The sequence below is a fragment of the Spermophilus citellus genome (assembly GCF_964194105.1).
Source record: "Spermophilus citellus genome assembly, chromosome: 10".
Lineage (NCBI taxonomy): Eukaryota > Metazoa > Chordata > Mammalia > Rodentia > Sciuridae > Spermophilus > Spermophilus citellus.
Window position 1 is genome coordinate 83,790,097 of NC_138197.1, and position 11,861 is coordinate 83,801,957.

Below are 11,861 nucleotides of genomic sequence, written 5' to 3' on the forward strand. Positions count from 1 at the left end.
TCACTGTAGTATTTTAATTTTAAATCTCTTGGGCATAAACAGAGGAGTGAGATAACAGGGTCAAATTGTGGTTCCATTCCAAGTTTTCTGAGGAATCTCCATACTTCTTTCCATAATGATTGCACCAATTTGCAGTCTTACCAGCAATGTATAAGTAAATCTCTTTCCCATATTCTCACCAACATTTATTGTTGCTTGTGTTCTTGATAATTGCCATTTTGACTAAAATGAGATGGAATCTCAGTGTAATTTTGATTTGCATTTATCTAATTGCTACAGATGCTGAATATTTTTTAATATATTTTTGACCATTCGTACATCTTCTGAGAAGTACCTGTTTAGTTCCTTAGCCCACTTATTAATTGGGTTATTTGTTGGTTTGGTATTAAGTTTTTTGAGTTTTTTGTATATCCTGGAGATCGATGCTCTATCTAAAGTGCTGGTGTAAAGATTTTCTCCTATTCTGTATGCTCTGTCTTCCTGTTATTGAATGTTTTCTTGGCTAAGAAGAAGCTTTTCAGTTTGATACCATCCCATTTATTAATTCTTAATTTTATTCTTGTACTTTAGGAGTCTTATTGAGGAAGCCAGTTCCTAAGCCGACATGGTGGATAGTTGGGCCTTCTTTTTCTTATAGTAGATGCAGAATCTCTGGTCTAATGCCTAAGTCCTTGATCTCCTTTGAGTTCATTTTTGTGCAGGGTGAGAGACAGAAGTTCAATTTCATTATACTACACATGGATTTCTAGTTTCCCCAGCACTGTTTGTTGATCAGGCTATCTTTTCTCCAGTGTATGTTTATGGCCCCTTTGTCTAGTATGAGATAATTGTACTTATGTGTACTTACGTGTATTTATGTGGGTTTATGGCTCCTTTGTCTAGTATGAGATAATTGTACGTATGTGGGTTTGTCTCTGTGTCTTCTATTCTGTACCATTGGTCTACGTGTCTGATTTGTTGCCAATACCATGCTGTTTTTGTTACCATGGCTCTATAGTATAGTTTAAGGTCTGGTATTGTGATGCCTCCTGCTTTTCTTTTCTTGCTGAGTATTGCTTTGACTATTCCGGGTCTCTTATTTTTCCAAATGAATTTCATGATTGCTTTTTTCTATTTCTATGAACAATGTCATTGGGATTTTAATAGGAATTGCATTAAATCTGTATAATGCTTTTGGTGATATGACTGAGTTCTAACAGACCTTACAGAAGAATGAACACTGATATTTCTCAAATTATTCCATGAAATGGAAAGACAGGGAATACTCCCAAATAGATTCTATGAAGTCATTATAATCCTGATGCCAAAACCAGAAAAAGACACAGAAGGAAAGAAAACTACAAATATCCCTGATGAACATAGATGCAAAATTTCTTAATAAAATATTAGCAAACTGCACTCAAAACACATTAAAAAAAAATAATACACCATGATCAAGTGGGGTTCATTCCAGGTATGCAAAGTTGGTTCAATATATGCAAATCAATAAATGTAACTGATCACTCAACTAGAATTAAGGACAAAAATCCCATGATTGTCTCAATAGATGCAGAAGAGACCTTTGATAAATCCAACATGCATTCAGGCTAAAAACTCTGGAGAAGTTATGGAGGTAAGGAACTTACCTCAACATTGTAAAAGCTATTTATTACAAACCCAAAACTAACATCATGCCACATGGAGAGAAACTAAAAGCATTTCCTCTAAATTCAGGATAAGGCTGTCCACTCTTACCACTCTGATTCAATATAGACTTTGAAACATTAGCTAGAGGGGGAAATCAAAGGGATAAAAACAGGAAAAAAAGAAGTCAAATCATCTCTGTTTCATGATGTTATAATTCTATATCTAGGAAATTAAAAAGAAAACTCCACCAGAAAACTTCTAGAGCTTATAAATGAGTTCAGGAAAATATCAGGACACACAAGATCAACAATCATAAAGCAATAGCTTTCCTATACTCCAACACTGTTTCAGCCAAGGAAGAAATTAGAAAATCCATCCCACTCATCTCACAAAAAAGTAATAAAATACTTGAGAATTAATTTACCTAAGGAGGCATAAGAGCTTTACAATGAAAATTATAGAACACTAAAGAAAGAAATTGAAGAAGATATTAAAAGATGGAAAGACTTCCTGTGTTCTTGGATAGGCAAGATTAATATTGTCATAATGGCCATACTACCAAAAAATATGCAAATTTAATGTAATCTCTATCAAAATATTAATAACATTCTTCACAGAATGTCTCAAAGTAATAGGTGAGCAAAAGGGGGTCTAGTAGATAGAGGAAAGAGAAAGGGAGAGGGAAAGGACCACAGGAAGGAAAAGGGGAGATCACATGTGAAGGGTTATGGCAAATAATATTCATACAAGTCAGCTCCCTGGGGAAAACGGAGGAGCAGTGTGACTGGGGAGGAGGAAAAGTATCTTAGCCAAACATTAAACCTCTCCCAGTATATCCTTTCTCAGTAACAATGGGCCCTGAGGGAAAAAGCAAACTTTCATCTCTTCTCAGGTTCATCCCCAGCATCTCTACCAAAAGAAATCCTCTTCCCAACCACAATGGGTCCTGAAAGGAGAAGGTGAATACTGAATACTAGGCCCTGGACTTTAATCCTTTCCCATTGCAGATGAGTCTTGGAAGGAGAAAAGCAAATAGTGAAGCTCTAGGTAACAGTGGGTCCCAGAGGAAGGAAGATGAGCAGTGAACACTGAGTGGTGAGCTTTTCCCAATGACAATGAATTTTGCACTTTTTATAAGTGCCTTCCTGAGTTAAAATTTTGACCTGCACAACTAGGTCCAAACAGCATGTCTATAATCCCCAATGATTAATTCACCCTCACTGTGAACTATAGAACTCAGACTCCTTCTGTAACCCCAGGAGCCATTTCCACACTCAGAAAATGAGCCCTCCCATGCCTGATTGATTGACTTTGCTGCAGAATAAAGAAAAGCTTGCTGATCCGAGGTTTGCTTTCCATCACCCACTTCTGTCATCTGTGTACCATATGCTTACATCATGAACTGTTATGGACTCAAGGCAAACTCTTGGCTGTGAGCCACTGTAAAGATCAAAAGCAAGTAACATATATCCAAAATACAGTAGCACACAGTAAACATTCCCATTCTAAAATAGAGGAATGAGGGCATAGAAAAACAGGATGAGACCAATACAAGACAGAAACACAGTCAGGCAAACAGAATCCACAACTGCACATAGAGCATCTAGGACATGTGGCAGGGAGAGGTATTCTCCAAGGGTTTGGGCAGTCTTTCTAGTTTGTCTTTGCTGGTTCTAATATACCTGGGCACTCTTTTAGCCTGGGTCTATCCACAGCCAGCCTGCCCAACTTTTTTCTCCAGAGGATAACATTGCTTTTATTATCCTGGACAATCAGAGCCATCACCTGCCCCAACTTCCAAGGCCATTTACTGTACAACATTTTTTGAAAGATAATTGCCAATGCCTCTGTTCAGAAGACATGAAGAACTGAGAAACACATTGAGTGAGAATTGTCTACCAACAACTTTAGTGAATAAGTTTACTTTTCAAAATAATTTCCCCCAATTGTCACAGAATTTATAGAATATACAGACCACAAACAGTGAGCATTCAGAGGCATAAATGTTTTTTGTTTTGTTTTGTTTTGTTTTTTGTGGTGCTGGGGATTGAACCCAGAGGCGTAAATGAAGCTAGAGTTCTTCACAAAGAATATTTTTTACCTGCACTCTCTGCTCTGTAAAATGAAAATAATAACTCTCCTGAAGTATTATTTTATCAGCTAAAGTTTTCATTAAATCAGCTAATGTATAAAATTGTCCTGCAATTATTATGTACCCCCAAATATCAGTGTCCCTTTCCCCCAACCAGAATTAGGGTCCATTCTTGAGAGAAGAAGAAGGTTATATATGATTTTTTTTTAATTTTCATCTCCCTCTTACAATTCTCTTGTACTTTTATTCATATCCTTTAAGGAGTTCTTACTTATTTGACACTTGCAGTATTTCTTATCTCAGTTAAAGTTATTTTCCCTCAGAACCTGAATAATGCAGAGAACTGGAAAGAAATTCAGATATAATTTTGTCATAACTCACTATTTTATAGGTATAGGACTATTAGCTTAGAGTCAAAAGGCCAAAAAGAATTTTTAAATTCTTTTATGCTAAAAATATTCATAATTTATTAACATCCATGCCAAATCTATTTCACAATTTAATGTACTAGGAGGACTATCTCAAAGTTAAAGTTGATTAAAACATACATATAAATACATTGCCACAAAAGAGAATCAGCAGGAGACACCATTTATTTTCTCACCCAAATATTAAAATTATAGTATAAATAAGTTCAATTTTCTCAGCTACAAATGCAGAAAATTACAGAACATGCCTTAGAGTAATACTGGTAGAATTGAGATAGAGAGGACTTTGTTTATTGCAAGATTTTACAGAATTATCATTCTATGTTTTAAGAAATAAATTTTCATGAAAATCAAGAATTTTACCATCATTAAAATTACAAATTATTAAAATTACATCATGAACATCATGAAAATTACAAATTATTAAACAAACATCATGAAAATTACAATTATTTAACAAATCTAGATTATTATGGAAACTACAGAAATACTGAATGTTACCACTGTATATAATGGATACAGAGAAACCCATTTTTGTTTACTTAAAAAATACTTGAAATATAGCATTATAAAAGCAAGGTTTTGTCAGGGAAACAAAACACCCCTGTGTATCTTAGGCAGGAGTGAACTTCAAATAGGGAATTAAAGCACTATTGAGAAGGTTGGATCAATAAACGTCAAAGAGAGCTACTGTTAGCTTTTGAGAAACCAGAAAGCTGCAGAGAAAGTTGGAAACTATCATCTATTATCTTGATTGCCAGTATCATTGAAGTGAATGACTCACAAAAACCCTGATAGCGACTGCAGAACCTTGTATTGCATGTACGCACAGCTTCAAAGAGAAACAATAGCTTTTGCTTCCTTTTTGCTTTCCATATATTATGGGTATTCTCATAGGCAGAATCTAAAAGGAATCCTGCTGGCAAGGGATTCTGGAAGATGTAATTTTTAGATGTTCAGTATCTAAAATACAAGGGAGAATGTATACGAAATGAAGACAAATATGGGGGAAAGAAACCAATTCACCAAAAAATTTATAAAACACAGTAATATCATTGAAACATTGATATAGAAAAGTTTGGTTTGGGTAGAGGAGAGTCAGGGAAGGGTGTGGGGTTGTGGGGATGGGAAGGACAGTGGAAAGAGACAGACATTATTACCATGTATTTATGTGTGATTACATTAGTGGAGTGACTCTGAACCATATTCAGCCAGAGCAATGAGAAGTTGTGCTCAATTTTTGTACTATAGGTCAGAATGCATTCTACTGTAAAATAAATTAATTAATAAAAAAGAAAAAAGTGTATATGGCATTTATACACACTGTCACGATTATAAAATGAAATCCATCAACCCCTCCCCACAACTCCATTCAAGAAAGGGAGTTTTTTTTCCCCTGTATCCTAGAAGCCTGCTTCCTGATCAGAGCACATTTTCTCCTCCATGAAATTAACCATGACTCTACTTGTTATGATCTTCCTTTAATCAGTTCTTAAATTTTACGTTGTATTGGCACACCCCTAAACAACATTGTTTAATTTGTCTGTTTTTAATTTGTTTGATTTTCAGACAAATGAAATCATGTTTGTATTTTGTGCCTTGCTTCTTAATAGGAACATCGTATTTTTTGAAATTCCTGCATGGTCTTTCACATAGACCTGTTTGTTTCATTTTATTGCTATATAGGATTCCATTCTAAAATATATAAAAATATTTTGTCCATTTCAAGGTTAATGGATTTTGAGTTATTGTCATTTTTGATGCAGTTTCTATAAACATTTTTTGATAAATGTTTCTATAAACATTTTTATACAGTTATTCTGGATGTGGATACATAAGTATCTCAAGGGTATAGGGCTAGAAGTGAAATGGCTAGGTCATACTTATGTGCACCTTCAGCTTAACTGGGTGTGATGGTTAGATATGAGAGGTCTCCCAAAAGCTCCTATTTAATGAAGAAATATTTAGAGGCAAATGGTTAGATTGTGAGAGCTGGAACCTAATCAATCCATCTCAGTGTGAATGGACTAATTGAGTACAACCATAGGTAGGAGTGGCATGGGGTTTCTGACGACATGCCCTGGAAGACTTTATCTTCCCTGTGGTCCCTTTCTCCTTCCCCTTCTCTCTGCTTCCTGACTCACCATGAACGGACCTGTTTTTCTTTGCCATGCCCTTTTGTCATGATGCTCTGCCTCATCTTGGGCCTAAAGTGACAGAACAGGCCAACCATGGATGAAACCACCGAAACCGTGAGCCAAAATAAACTTTTCATCCTCTGAATTTTCTCATCGGGTAGTTTTATCACAGTGACTTAAAGCTGACTAACACAGAAATTAGAACTGAGAAGTGGGGTCACTGCTATGACTGACCTGACCACATGTTTCAGAAGGTTTTAAAGCTGGTGTAGGAAGAATTTGTAAAAAGTTTGGAGATGCAGGCTGGAGAAGCTTCAGAATGTTGAAAGAATAATTGAACGAATGATTCTGGTGGGAGCTCAGAAAAAGTGGTTGCTCTTACAAACAGTTTCTGATGTCAATGACTCTCTAATCACTCAGGAAGAATTTCCAGTGAATATTAACTAACTGTGCAGTGAACCCCCAACTCACTGTGCCTGTCACTGAGGAACATGTCCTTGCTCAGCTGCTTTGTGGTTGACTTATTTCCTGGATAGGATTTATCTCTCATTAAGACTCTGACATCTTTACAGGGAAGTCTTCTATTTTGTATTTTCCTAATATTAAACACAATGTTCCATAAAGAATGGCTTCCAGATAATTATTTGTTAATCTTCCAATGAAGAAAATTTGAACATCTCTTTAGTTGTCTGTGAACCCTCTGCCTTCTCTATTATTTATACTTGAGCATCTGAAAATACTTGAGAAAAAATATATACCTAGATATATTGTTTTCACTTCACACTAATTATTTCAAATTTCATAAAGCCTGCCAAATTTATCCTACTTTATCTGTCATGTAAGCTTTCTGCCTTTTCTCTTCATACCACTTAATTACCCTCCCTTCTGTTTTCTATCACCTGCTAATGGAAAAACAAAATGTGTTATATACATCCAATGAAATACTATTCATCCTGATTCCAGCTACATACAACACAGATAAGCCTGTAAAACATGCTGCTAAATCCTAAGCCTGTCAAAAAGGACTTTACTATATGGTTCAGTTTATTAGAAGTATCTATAACAGAGAAAGAATATTAGTGATTGCTTAGGGAGAAGGAAATTGCAGGTACAGGAGAAGTGATAACTAAAAGATGTGTGGTTTATTTTTTAATTATTTTTCAATTTTGATTTGTTATATATGACAGCAGTATGCATTACAATTCATATTGCACATATAGAGCCCAATTTTTCATATTTTTGATTGTACACAACATAGAGTCACATCCTTCATGTCTTCTTACAGGTACTTAGGGTAATGATGACCATCGCATTCCACCATCTTTCCTACCCTTATGCCCCCTCCTCTCCCTCCCTTTTTCCCCTTTGCCCTATCTAGAGTTTATTTAATCCTCCCATCTTTCACATACACAGCATATTATGGATCAGCATCCTTAAATCAGAGAAATCATTTGGCATTTGGTTTTTTGAGATTGGAAAACTTCACTTACCATCATATTCTCCAGCTTCATCCATTTACCTGCAAATGCTATAATTTTATTCTCTTTTATTGCTGAATAATGTTCCATTGTGTATTTTCTTTATCCATTCATCTCTTGAAGGACATATATGTTGGTTCCACAGTTTAGCTATTGTGAATTGTGCTGCTATAAACATTGATGTGGCTGTGTATCTGTAGTATGCTGTCCTTTGGGTATAAACCGAGAAATGGGATAGCGGGTCAAATGATGGTTTCATTCCCAGTTTTTCAAGGAACCTCCATACTGCCTTCCAGATTAGCTGCACCAATTTGCAGTCCCACCAACAATGTATGAGTGCACCTTTTTCCCCACATCCTCCCCGACACTTATTGTTGTTTGTATTCTTAATAGCTGCCATTCTGACTGGAGTGAGATAAAATCTTAGAGTAGTTTTGATTTGCATTTCTCTAATTGCCAGAGATGTTGAACATTTTTTCATATGTTTGTTTATTGATTGTACATCCTCTTCTGAGGAGTTTGTCCAGTTCTTTGGCCCATCTTTTCTCCAATGTATGTTTTGGCACCTTTGTCAAATATAAACTGTAATTACGTGGGTTAGTCTCTGTGTCCTCTATTCTGTACCATTGGTCTACCATTCTGTTTTGGTGCCAATACCATGCTGTTTTTGTTACTATTGCTCTGTAGTATAATTTAATTATTGATTGGGTTATTTGTGGGGGTTTTTGGTGTTTAGCTTTTTGAGTTCTCTATATACCCTAGAGATTAGTGGTCTATCTGAAGTGTGTGTGGTAAGAATTTGTTCATGGGCTGGGGATGTGGCTCAAGCGGTAGCGCACTCACCTGGCATGCATGTGGCCTGGGTTCAATCCTCAGCACCACATACAAACAAAGATGTTGTATCTGCCAAAATACTAAAAAATAAATATTAAAATTCTCTCTCTCTCTCCCTCTCTCTCACTCTGTCTTAATAATAAAAAAAAAACTTACCATCCTCCTCTCTCAGCCTCCCAAGCCACTGAGATTAGAAGTGTGTGCTAGCATGCCCTGCTGAACTCTCTTTAAAAAAAAAAAAAAAAGAATTTGTTCAAAAATTGTAGCCTCTCTATTCACCTCACTGATTGTTTGTTTTGCTGAGAAGAAACTTTTTAGTTTGAATCTATCCTATTTATTGATTCTTTATATGAATTCGTGAATTTTAGGAGTCTTATTGAGGAAGTTGGGGCCTAATGCCATATAATGGAGATTTGGGCCTACTTTTTCTACTAATAGACGCAGTGTCTCTCGTTTAATTCCTGGGTCATTGATCCACTGTGAGTTGAGTTTCATGCATGGTGAGAGATAAGGATTTAATTTCATTTTGTTGTATATGGGTTTCCAGTTTTCCAAGCACCATTTGTTGAAGAGGCTATCTTTTCTCCAATGTACATTTTTGGCACCTTTGTCAAATATATGATAACTGTAATTATGTGGGTTAGTCTCTGTGTCTTCTATTCTGTACCATTGGTCTACCAGACTGTTTTGGTGCCAATACCATGCTGTTTTTGTTACTATTGCTCTGTAGTATAATTTAAGGTCTGGCATAGTGATGCCACCTGCTTCACTCTTCTTGATAAGGATCACTTCATCTATTCTGGGTCTCTTACTTTTCCAGATGAATTTTATGACTGCTTTTTCTATTTCTATAAGTATGTCATTGGGATTTTGATTGGAATTGCATTAAATCTGTATAGTGCTTTTGGTATTATGGTCATTTTGACAATATTAATTCTGCTATCCAAGAACTAAGTAGATCTTTCCATCTTCTAAGGTCTTCTTTGATTTCTTTTTTAGCCTTCTGTAGTTTTCATTGTAGAGGTCATTCACCTCTTGCATTAAGTTGATTCCCAAGGTTTTTTTAATGCTATTGTGAATGGGGTAATTTTCCTCATTTCCTTTTCAGAGGATTTCTCACTGATATACAGAAATGCCTTTGATTTATGGATGTTGATTTTGTATCCTGCCACATTGCTGAATTCATTTACTAGTTCTAGAAGTTTTCTGGTAGAACTTTTGGGGTCTTCTAGGTATAGAATCATATTATCAGCAAATAGTGCTAATTTGAGTTCTTCTTTACCTATTTGCACACATTTAATTTCTTTTGTCTAATTGCTCTGGCAAGTGTTTCAAGAACTGTGTTAAATAGAAGTGGCGAGAGGCTGGGGTTGTGGTTCAACAGTAGAGCTCACCTAGCATGTATGCACCCTGGGTTTGATCCTCAGCACCTCATAAAAGTAAATAAAGGTATTGTGTCCAACTACAGCTAAAAAATAAATATTTAAAAAATAGTAGTGGTGAAAGCGGGCATCCCTGTCTTGTTCCAGTTTTTAGAGGGAATGCTTTCAATTTTTCTTCATTTAGAATGATGTTTTCCTGGGGCTTAGCATAGATAGCTTTTACGATGTTGAGATATGTTCCTGTTATCCCTAGTTTTTATAGTGTTTTGAACATGAAGGGGTGTTGTATTTTGTCGAATGCTTTTTCTGCATCTATTGAGATGATAATATGGTTCTTGTCTTTAAGCCTATTGATTTGATGAATTACATTTATTGATTTCTGTATGGTGAACCAATGTCACATCCCTGTATGAAGCCCACTTAATTGTGGTGTACTGTCTTTTTGATGTTTTTTTAAAGTTTTCTCTTTTTTTAATGTTTTGGTTTTGGAATCAGGGTGATATTGGCCTCACAGAATGAGTTTGGAAGTGTCCCTCTTTTTTTATTTCCTGAAATAAATTGAAGATTATTGGTATAGTTCTTCTTTAAAGCTATTGTAGAACTCAGCTATGTATCCATCTGGTCATGGGTAAAGTTTTTTAACATATAGAAAGAGAAACATAGAAGGGACAATTTATAATGCTTTCAGCTCTGCAATTATTTAATAGCTTAGATTATTCAAATTTAAATTCAGAATTAGATACAGTATAATTTCAGAAAATTGCTGAGAAATCCATCCTTTGAAAGAGCATTTACTGAGCAGAGAATTGAAATAATATTATCTTTCAACTAGTTGTCCTCCCAAACTCCCACTGTATTCCCAACCCAACCTCATTCAATCCCCACCACAGGACACCTAAACTAAATCCCACTTTAAGGAATGAGTGACCACCTGGACCCTCTTCTTTAATATGTTTGTCTTTTTCAATCAGCTCCCAGGTTGTTTTCCATTTTTAAAATAGAAAACATTAAATTTTGTTTATTCAAAACTCATTATTCTGGTCCCATGACTTAATATTTCAAAAAGTATGATTCCTATTAATGCTCATTTAATCTATAATTTAGCCAGTAGCATTTTGACATATAGGAAGTGCAGAATTTCATTAACAAGTTGAAAGGGGTAAAGGTGAGCAGTGCAGGAGTCCAGCCAAGGATGGTATGCTCTGGGCCACCTCCTTCTTCTGCAGCTCCTGGAGCTGCTTGTGTGCTCCTTCAGTGAGGATCTGGTACTCTTGTGAAGCGGTAGCTAGGAGACTCCCATGCTCACCATGGCCGTGGAAAAGCCCAAGGCAGGAGTCAGGACTGAGAACAACGATCATATTAACTTGAAGTTTGCAGGGCAGGATGGTTCTGTGATGCAGTTTAAGATTACAAGGCATACACCAATTAGTAAACTAACGAAAGCATATTGTGAATGACAGGGTTTGTGGATGAGGTAGATAAGATTCCCATTTGACGGGCAGCCAATTAATGAAATAGACACACCTGCACAGTTGTAAATGAAGGATGAAGAGACAATTGATGTATTCCAGCAGCAGACAGGAGGTGTCTACTAAAAAGGGAACTTGCTACTTTACTCCAGAACTCTGTTCGTACAGACCAAGAATACATTCTCAATTAGAAAACTGCAATTTGGTTCCACCACATCCTGACTACTACAGGATAGTTTTCTCTCTCCTTTCATTTTCCCCTTCCCCATTCCTTTATTGTACATAAAGTAACTGGTGTATGTGCACACGCATATTGCATTTTTTTAAACTAAATGGCCAATGATATGTTTTGATTGACATCAAATGGAGATGGGATGGGGAAAAATACTGGTTCTGTGAAAATATCCCCTTTCT

General features: G+C 35.9%; 1 pseudogene across 1 annotated transcript; it reads left to right on the top strand.

The window, feature by feature from the left end:
* The first annotated feature begins 11,285 nt into the window (after positions 1 to 11,285).
* On the top strand, positions 11,286 to 11,573 carry LOC308658709 (small ubiquitin-related modifier 2-like; annotated as a pseudogene). Its single transcript has 2 exons — positions 11,286 to 11,452; positions 11,523 to 11,573. The product of its transcript is annotated as a small ubiquitin-related modifier 2-like (transcript).
* Positions 11,574 to 11,861: the final 288 nt, after the last annotated feature.